Genomic DNA, 10,650 nt, shown 5'->3' with positions numbered 1-10,650 from the left:
TGATTGTCACTCTAAAATCTCAGAGGGAACAGTAGTAGACTTTTAGAACTCCAACGTTCACAGAAAGAAAATCAATAAAAAACGATTTTGCTTGAAAAAAAAAAAGAAATACTGAACATTTGTATAATTTTGTTTTGTATTTAATTGTATTTCATGTTTTGTTATTGTGTCAATTATTTTATGATTCCGCTGAAACAAGTCAGAAGTGTACGTATGCAAAGCAGCATCAGACACGGTCGGGCTGCAGCCCACTAGTGTGACTGATGCAGCTGTGTTGGCAGGAGGGTGGCCGGGGTCTGGCGCATGCGCAGAGCGGCACAGCGCACGAGGTCTGGCGGCGTGTGTCAGCACGGACGTGTCCCGGGCGAGCAGGACTGAGCCAGCACGGAGCAGCCGCCCTGGAGGACTGCCATGAGCAGGTAGGCCCGCGCTGCCCGCTGTGTGCTGCTGTGGCTCAGGCGAGCAGGACTGAGCCAGCACGGAGCAGCCGCCCTGGAGGACTGCCATGAGCAGGTAGGCCCGCGCTGCCCGCTGTGTGCTGCTGTGGCTCAGGCGAGCAGGACTGAGCCAGCACGGAGCAGCCGCCCTGGAGGACTGCCATGAGCAGGTAGGCCCGCGCTGCCCGCTGTGTGCTGCTGTGGCTCAGGCGAGCAGGACTGAGCCAGCACGGAGCAGCCGCCCTGGAGGACTGCCATGAGCAGGTAGGCCCGCGCTGCTGTGGCTCAGGCTGCACGCAGTACAGGCGCGTGTAGACAGTTTGCTCCAGTCTGCCGAGTTGAAGCACCCCAGAGGTGTGGCTAGGCGTGGCGGCGGGCAGGTTGTTTGCTGGCGTCAGCCGGGCGCGCGTTGCCACGGCCGCCGGTGGGTGGGGGGGGGGGGGGGGAAGTGCTGCCAACCTCGCCTCACGTCTCCAGCTGTACCTCACCTCGGGTCTCATTCGCCCGACTGATTATATCTCAGTCCTGCGATCCTTTGTCTCGGATGTTTTTATCATTCATGAAGTTTATTCATTTTTTTATTCTTACTTTCTCCTGGAATTTCCTTAATTTTTTTTCAGACATCATGCAGAAGGTCTCGTCACGTGCCAGGGGCGCATGCCAAGGGAGAAGGAAGGGAAGGGGGCGTGAAGGGCTTATTTCCGCCTGAAATCCTAAAAAAAAGAAATGTTTAATTTCCACCAACAAGTGGGAAGAGCTTGAAAGCAAACAGCGGGCAGAAGGGTCCCGCCAATGAGCGGCGACGACGGGCCACGGAGAACCAGGGCCAGGGGAGCTCGGCAGGAAGGCGGCCGGTCCACCCTGACCTCCCCGAGTCCTCTGTGACCTCTGTGACCTCTGTGTCCTCCGGGGCCATGACGGCCCACCTGCAGCCGCCGAGGCCCGGCTCGGACCGACCACCCCGCCGCCGGCGCTAGTGTCCGCGCCCCGACTCCCTCAGGCACTGGCCCCGGGGTCAGGCCGGCAGCGGGGCGACCCCCCGTGTCTGCGGGACAAGAGCCGTGAGCCCCGCAGTCTGGTCACCGCCGGCCCTCGCCTGCCCGCGAGTCAGCAGCTCCGTCTGCCGTCAGCCGTCAGGCCGTCACGGGTGCTGATCCCCCAACAGCCCTCAGCACATCACTTCTACCCCACAAGTCGTGGCATGTGTGTACTTGCTCAGCGCGACAACCAAGTGCTGCACCGCGAGTGTTGAAGCGCTCTGGCATGGGGCGGGACCTCGCGTGAGTTGGCGGGCTGTGCGCGCTCGGCCGTGACCGCTCAGTGCGAGAACAGCGATGGGTCGATGGGTCGATGGGTCGATGGGTCGATGGGTCGATGGGTCGGCAGGTGTGGCTGCCACAGGGTGTTCCCTCGCCTCGCCGCCAGACACGCGCCTGCCCAAGTGGTACAACACCGATAACCTGGCGGCGAGGTAATCAAGGACCGATGGAAGAACGAGAAGTGATCTGCAGCACCTGTCAGTCCCCAGCAAGCCCTGTCTTGGAGGAGTCAATAAGCTAATTAGACGCTGGAATGATCTGCCGAAGAGCTCTCGCAGCAACCAGTCACGCCGCACATTCGGGCACGCCAGCCTCACGAGGACCAATCAGGAGCAAGCGGCGAGGCTGCGGTCATGTGACGTGACGACAGCCGGAAGGCAGCTCAGTGCAGTAGCTGGTCGCCCCTGGCATGTCACATTTCATACTCCTGTCACTGTCCTTTCACTGCTCCGCTCTGCTCTACATTCTGACACACATTTTAATTTGCTGTCTGATTTCATATGTTATATAGTTTCCACTTTCCCGATTAAACTTGATTTTTATACTGTCAGACTTTTTTGTCTTTCTTTCTTTCTATTTAAATTCGAAAGCTAACTATTGCCTACATTTATGACACTCTTTATGAATGAGTAAACTCACCGTGGTAAATATATTGAGCATAACATATCTCATCGTCACCATATAGGCCAGGAAAGAAACAAATCTGCAGTTTGAGTTAAGCCTGAACCGCAGGAGGCGCGAATGACAGAGGGACCGAGTATGGAAGTCGGACGCAGGCCTAACTGGAACCTCGACGGTTTCTTTCCCTAACGGCGCGGCGTTACCGCGGGAACCGGGCGAGGGGAAGCGCGGTGGGTTTCCGCTGCCTTCCGCGACCCGCGGTTGCAGACAGCAGCAGCAGCATCCAGGGGGCGGGGTTCCAGCATCAAAGATGGCTGTGGCATATAGGAGATGCGTGCGCATGTGTTCAATAAATAATACATGCGTAACAGAACATTACTTTGTGATTAATACATCTCGTATGAATGAGTAACTTAAGCCTTAATAAAAGTAATTAACTGGACAGTTAACATAAAATGACACTATTCAGGTGTTTGAAGGAAATGCCAAGGAAGCCAGCTGCCTGACTACTCAGACTACTCAGACTACACAGACTCCTAAGACTCCGCGGCGCTAGTAGCTTCTCTCAGTAGTCACGCGATAGTCACTGAGACGCCTGCAGGCAGTAGGGTAGGCAACCCGCCGTGCCTGTCGTGCGAGCGGGCTGCTCCTGCTCCAGGAGGAGCGATACGCAAGCCCTTCGGTGATGCAACCCGCTATACTGATCTCAATACTGATTGGAACATATCTGTGGTTCCCTCAGTGCACTCCGCATGCAATCCCAAAAGTTGTTAAATAGTCCAGCAATAACCCTGCAGGCTGAAAATAAGTTACAATTATAAAACTGCGATGTTGAACGGAAAAGCTTACCGAAATTGTTGGGTGAGAAGTACATTACCAGACACGTGATGTCGATGTTGTTTTAACTCCGTACCATTAGGGCTCCTCCAATTCATCAAAAAGTTTATTGAAGGTACTTCTTTTTAACGGAATACATCCAGCAGTCCTCTCTTCTTCACATGAAAGTGATAATACATTATTAATTCTCAAAGTTTCGCTAAAACTGCAGTTTATTTCTGTATCCCTCTCATTCTCTCTCACACACATATAGTTAGCAAAAACACGTTTATTTAGTAAATGCATGATTTCTCAAACATATCTACATTACAGCTAAAATATTTCTGTACAGAGTGAGACAGAATTCGACCTACAAACTTTAGCTGCAGCTTCATCAAAACTATATGAGTTTAAAAAATGTGGTAAACAGTCTGTAGGATTTCCCAATGCTGCTATTTACTCTTTTGTTTATCGTGACAGCTCTCGGTGCTCGAACTTTCGGTATGCGAGTTGCAAATGTATTTATAAACATTGTCGGAACTGGGGCAGAAAAAAATTTCATTAACTTTTAGGGATGTGGAAGGAAGGAGTTTTGTCTGTGTTGTTTGTCGATTCACTTGTAACACTGCGAGCTGATTGCACAGCTGAAGAGGGGAGGGGTTCCTCTCCTGAATGAGACCTCCTCGGGAATGTGGGATTAGCGGAGGCTATCCGTCTTGTGGCGTGTCCCGGGGCAGGAGGACCGCTAATCAATATTGGAGACACGGCACTCAACCAGCCGTTATTGCCCGCAACAGGTTATCCCCCGACTGTTGCTGCAGCCATCTCGGCCGGCCTTCATTGGGCTGAATCTCCTTGGGTCCTCTCGGGAGGGATGTTCTTGGGTCCTCGAACCCTCTAGCCGTTTGGGTCCTCCAGCCATAATAGCATTCCTGCGATTCATAATTTTTTTTGTTTCTTATTGTTAGGTAAATTTGACTGCATAGTTTCCTAATTAATCCACTGCCAATGAACATGTTAATTTGTACTAATTTCCAAAATGTTTTAATATTTGTATCTGTTATTTTATAATTAATTGTATCCAATTTTAATGATTAATTAATAATTTTTTTATTCCGAGTGACTTAGCAGAGGATCGAACCCACAACCTGCTGATTATGAGCCGAGCTTCTTAACCTCACTACCGTGGCGCTCAGTAGCACCACGAAGAAATGGCAACACCGCTTTTATATCTTTACGGAAATTAAATGGGTTATTAGTATGAATAGAAAAATAAATGGTATTTTTGTAGTTCCTTGTTCGTTGATAATTAACTATGACATGTTTAAATGCACTTTTACATTGAGAATTTTATGTGTATGAAATTTTACTAGGATATTGTGTGAGTAAATGTATAAGAAGAAGCGTTAATTTACATGTCAACTGTACATTATTTTACACCAAATTTGAGTTGTTAGCATATCAACTTACATTTGGTGTAAAATTACACGATATAGTATACATTTTGTAATGAGTAAAATTACACCAACTGTTAATCAAACGTCAAAAATATATAAATACATTAACACCGTATGTACAAATTGACAAAAATAATTTACAGTGCCGCTGCAATTGCTCCAATGTCTCTAAATATTTTCGTTGGTGTCAATTGGCTGAATGGCTCCAATTGTGCAACTGGTTGTTGGCTGCGTTAGCGCAACAATAGTTCAGGGACAGCAGCTAGCACAATTATTGGTTTCCAAGATTATTTTGAAGACAATACGAATTAGAATCCACAGCATGGTTTAAGAACTTGGAAATATTTCAGCACATCTTCCTAAGGTATGTTTGACACTAGCTGAGCTTACCTTCGACACTGTCTCGCTGGCTTGTTTTCAGGAATAGACTCGTGTGAAATACAGCGTAGCGCAACGCAGTGTCCGACAACAATGTGAATGTCTTTAATCTAGGGTTGGGCGTCACTTCGGCCGAGGATTCAACACCGCTCAAAACTCGTAAACCATGAAAGCTACAGAGTTGAAGTAAATATATCTTAATAGAGCAGACTTTGCTGGTGGTCGTTAGTATGGCTCACCCTGTTAACATTTGCAGTGATGACGTAATGAGCGATGGTGGGGAGCGCTGACTTGAAGACAGTGAGAGCTGTCACTCCGAGAGTAATAGACCGATTAGTATGATTTACACTTTAAATTGCTCGTGAGTGAACACTGAGTGGTGCTGGTTGAGTGGAATAACTGTAAAGTTACTAACTATTTTTGGGAGCGATTAATCGCAAAATGCCTAAGTGAAAACAGGTTATGATGGAGAGAAAAAAATAGGAAGCAAGCGAAATCACCCGATCAGAAGCCATTAGAAATGCAGAGAAGTGTGGTAGGTGTCGAATGAGGCCAGAAGCAGCCGAGAGAAACGAGCCAGTAGGGCTGTCCCCGGACTGCGCCAGCCTCGTGCTAGCGTGCCATTGGCTGGCGCGGAGGGACATGACGTCATCGCACTGTGCTGCCGCCTGCGGGACGAGGCTGGAACTACGGGCCTCAGAGGGAAGACGGCATCCTCACACACTACACACCTGCAGTGTCTCAATGTCCATGAACATGAGTTTTATCAACTACAATATACTACGAAAATACCTACTTAAACCCTTTTATTACCCCCGTAAAATCACCTAGGCAACATCAAATATACATATACTCTTCCTTCGGTGTTTATTATTTATTTAACGTGTTTGCATGAGGCAAAGTAAGATGCACCTTCTCTTACGTCTAACATTTCATATTTTGTACATAATATTATCTCATCTCATTTCGCCGAAAACACTGAAATTCCGATATTTGAAGTGGTTACCAGGCCTGGCGTAATACTTGGAAACAACAATTTATTTATTTTTTCTTTAAATAGTATTGAATCGATTTATTTATACTGTCTTATTAAAAAAAATGGGTGCATGTACTTATGTAAACGCATTAGAAGTTATACTTACTTGGCGTAATAAAAAACTAACTTTAATTTTGCATGCAAGTAATTAATATAAATAAAATATTATTAGGACTGGATTGATATTATAGCTACGGTTGGTAAAGTATAAATTGAACCATTTTAAAAAAAGTTAAAAAAATAAATACTCAGTATTCAGTGTTAATAATTAATATAAACAAGTGTATACATTTTTTATTTAATTTAGTAAAATAATTGAGATACATTTTATTTAACAATGAAAATCAATAAATATGCTTCACTTTTATTCTAATTTATTAAATAATAATGTATTAATTTATAATTTGTCATGAAAATAAATTATACATACGGGAACATAACCTCACAAACACCCCCATTAAAATGGCCAGGAGACTACTATACCAAATATTGTAGTAGGACAGTACTATACGAAACTCGGGCCTTTTAACATGGTGAACGTTGACGACACCCGACTGTAGCGATTCTAGCGGCTCGGCCTGAAGAACGCCCGCCAAAAATTCAAATTCCCTTGCATTACAATGGGGATCTCGGCACAGATTTTTTCTCGTCGTTTGAAATATTGCTGTTGTAGAGTAATGAATCTGCATTGTAATCTCATATATACTTTCCGAAGGTATGCTGATAAAGTTTTTAACATTTGCTTGGTGTTACGGCTGTATTTCTCTAAGCATGCCCGGTAGCTTAACCAGCACGTTTCATAGTTACTCTTCAAGATAATGATAATTTACAGAAAGTTATATACGAATTTTTGTCAATAATATGATGGGTTCCATTTAAAATATGTTTAAGGTTGTGATGTAATCTTCCAGTGTGTTTTACTTTGTGACTATAAAGCTGGAATCACAATGCCCCGACGGGTCCGACACGACAGGCCCGACAAACTGTCGTGCAGCATCTCAGCACGACAGATTGAAAAGCGTAGGGTCACAATACCACGACAAAAATAACCCGACGATTTTCAATTTGGCCTTCGGCAAATCGTGCCAAGCTATAATACCACAATTAAAATGCATTATAGAAAGCGCTAAAAACAAAGTAGGCTCTTTTATTTATTATTGACAGTTGAAGTGCAAAAAAAAAACATTTAGTCGTCTGCGATACGAAGTAAGGTTAATTTAATTTGTAAAACAAAGAGTAGTTTATTATAGTTACAAGGAAACAAGATAAATATATGTCAGTGAGGGACAGAAAAATACTCCTGATGTTAGCTGTGCGAAGAATTAAAAAGAAACGAAAAATTAAAAGATGGATTCTAAAATAACGTCTTTAACCATAAACACGATGATATCTGTTTTGTTTATGTTTATACAAACAGACTAAGGCAAGCTACAAATTTTTCAATTCCTCACACGTAAAACGAAATTTCACTTTTCAGCAAAAAGATTTACCAAGTAGGTAAATATTTTTGAAATTTAGTTCTGTGCTGTTTCCTTTCCGTTGCCGTTTTCTTTTCTGTCGGGCCCCGACACGACGAAATTAGAAATAGAATCTATTCCTTGCGGGCCGTCGGGGTGCGTATTTTGTCGGGCTGACGTCACGGCGAGCTTGTATTTCATTGGCTATTGAACTTGTCGGGCCTGTCGTGTCGGGGCCGTCGGGGCATTGTGATTCCAGCATATGGAGTATAAACAATAAATTACCAATATGCGTTAAGAATTATTGTATTTAAGAATGGGTGTCACAGAATCTATATATGAAAGATTAGATAATATAACCAATCTGACACTAATATGTTAATTCCTTAAACAAACTTAAATCATTAACTATATGTGTTTGTTGGTGAGATTCCTAACAACTCAGTGTTTTGCTTAACCGTTCAACATCGCAAATATGCTATATTTTTATAGGGTAATTTTCCTAGAGGATATAAAGTAGAAACATCACTGGGGAGGGACATCACACGGTTATCAGTCGGTAGGAGCTCGGAGTTCTTCTTCAGGACCCCTAGGTATCTACCTCGTGGACTGCAGCTAGAAGGCGTGTGCTGGAATGGACTAATGGACTACGGCTGGCTATAGTTGTTCTGGCCTCCACCAATCCAGTCGGCTTCTGAAAAGTTGAAGTAATAGGAATGGTCTCACCGAATAGTAGACAGATTAATCATCTGTCTAAACGTTGGCTTGTCGACGACCCAGGTTGTAGGTCGTTTCGGCAGGAACCATTCATCAAGACATCACATTGGCGGGTTGGAATAGATGAAATTTTAATAAATATGCAAACCATGCATATCACCAGATAGAATTATCTTCTTAGAATATCCATCGTCCATATAAAACGCCGAAATATGTAAGAACACGCAAACTAGCATGGTCGACTATTACATTCTTTTTCCATCGTACCCGGCCATCTTTTCTTTTCTATCCTTGTTGTAGCAACCCCAGGCGAAAAACAGAGAAGACTCAACACAGCAAAGACAGGGATGTGGATTTGGTTGTTTTGTCTATGACATAATGCCTGGTTTATGAACTGTAATAAAACTGAATACTATCCCAAGGAAATGTGTAGATGATCAAATAGAAACAAGCCTAGGAGTTTGGATTAAAACATTACATCAAAAAGCGTGTCCTGGGTTGTTAGAACTCACTTACATTTAAATATCAACTAAATAATATGTACATAAAACATGAATAATAATAATATGGCACAAATAATAACTGTAAATACTCTGAGTAGTTACAGCATTGCAACTTTTTTTATGAAAACAGTTGATTTATAATCGAAACAAGTTTTAGTAATCTAAAAAAAAATATTTGATTTAACGATCTTGAAAAATGACTTTTCTTTAAACATGAGAAAGATCATACAACTTTTAACAATGAAACATACGTACTTTAAATCTGACTTTTTGTAATTCGATCATTTCTTAAATAATACTGTGAAACATGATAACATCTATAAAATTTTAATTTATTAATATGGGTGCTCAAATAAAAAAAAATGAAAACTTCAAAAATGATATTTTTGAGTACTAACTACCCGGAGAACAACATTTAGTGTTTTAATGTCGCTAACTTAATCTAACCAACCATTTACACCATTATACAGCGTTTGAAATTAAGTTAACCTAATCGTATCAAATGTTCAAAACCGTGAATTATTGTTGTATGTTATAATACTTGAAACATCGCAATACTGTTTAGCAGTCATCAAAAAGATTTAGAGGAATTCAAAGTTACAGTTTTCAGAATTTTATTTAATTTTTTTTACAAGGGCAACTATTCTGGAAAATTAGTTTTTAATATTTACAAAAAATTAAAAACAGTATTATATATTTAAATAAATTTAAAATCATTAAACATTGCAAGTAGTATGTTTTGGCCGGTCCGGGCACTGGGTTTTGGGTGTGGTGCCGGGTGCCGGTCCGCCATCTTGGATTGTGACGTTACGGCGGCCATCTTGGATGACCGTGACCTTGAAATTTGACCTTGACCTTTACCTTTGACCTCTACCTTGACCTCTGCGACCATATTGGATCCGCCATCTTGGATCCACCATCATTAAATCGAGTGCCCCACTCACTCTTGATGAAATTTTCGTCTGGCGGCCATATTGATTTTTTTCTGTTACGTTGGAGGCCGCCATCTTGGATGCCGTCGAATTAATTTCTGTTGTTTGTTCCTAGAGAGCACCAGCGTCGCTCTTGATTTTTTTTCTGTTCCACTGGAGGCCGCCATCTTGGATACCGTCGATATTGTTTCTGCTGTTTGTTCCTAGAGAGCGCCAGCGTCGCTCTGTCTCATCACATAAGGTCGATGTTCCATTACCCACCATAGCTATTATGGTCCTTATCGACATATTAAATTTAATTTTTTATGCAAAATACATTGGAAGCGCTGTGATTAGAACTGTGCCGAATCAGTGCTACTTTAGGCACGATTTTTTTTATTTTTTTGGTTTTACAAAATTTTAAATTTTTTTATAACTTTAATTTTACGCTTTCGCCCCATCCAAACTTGTTCGGTCAAGTGTACCGGCAGGTTACCTTGTTGAGCAGCATAGTGCTCTCACCACCGTTTCCCACCAAATTTGCTGGGTCTAGCCGACTACAGGACTATCATCAGCAACGGTATCCACTGGCCGTCGCGTTTCGTCACGAGTTTAGCGCTACGCGTGACGAAAGTAGCCGCCCTAAGCTTCCCATGGTCACCCCCACCCCTTCTCGGAGGTGTGCTGAAGTTTGCGGTATCTAACACGTTTTGGTGTCCTTTTTTCAAGTTCCGCCGCACGTCCCGACGTCTGGCCGGCGAATTCTCCCAGGGCAGGTCATTCACCGGACATACCCCCCACCCCATCCTGGTCCACAGCGGTCATCGGCCAGCCGCGGCAATGTCCCCTCTCAAGGCCAAAATCCCCCCCCCCCCACTTGCAAAATGGCGGCCATCAAGTGCCGCGATGGTCTCTGCGAGACTCCGACCTGCATGCCTACACCATCTATCGACGAAAGGACGAACCAGCTGAGAGCGAGAGCACACTACTGACCACCC

At 43.8% G+C, this 10,650-nt stretch overlaps 1 protein-coding gene across 1 annotated transcript in view; it reads left to right on the top strand.

Moving 5' to 3' along the window:
- The first annotated feature begins 333 nt into the window (after window positions 1–333).
- Window positions 334–10,650, top strand: part of LOC134532165 (inactive ubiquitin carboxyl-terminal hydrolase MINDY-4B) — a 54,428-nt gene continuing 44,111 nt past the window's right edge. The window contains exon 1 of the mRNA XM_063368541.1: window positions 334–419. The gene's annotated coding sequence lies outside the window, so the exon portion shown is untranslated. The remainder of the gene's footprint in view (window positions 420–10,650) is intronic.

This window comes from Bacillus rossius, chromosome 5, assembly GCF_032445375.1.
Source record: "Bacillus rossius redtenbacheri isolate Brsri chromosome 5, Brsri_v3, whole genome shotgun sequence".
Lineage (NCBI taxonomy): Eukaryota > Metazoa > Arthropoda > Insecta > Phasmatodea > Bacillidae > Bacillus > Bacillus rossius.
Note: the sequence above shows the minus strand (reverse complement) of the source record. Positions and strands in the feature narration are given on the sequence as shown.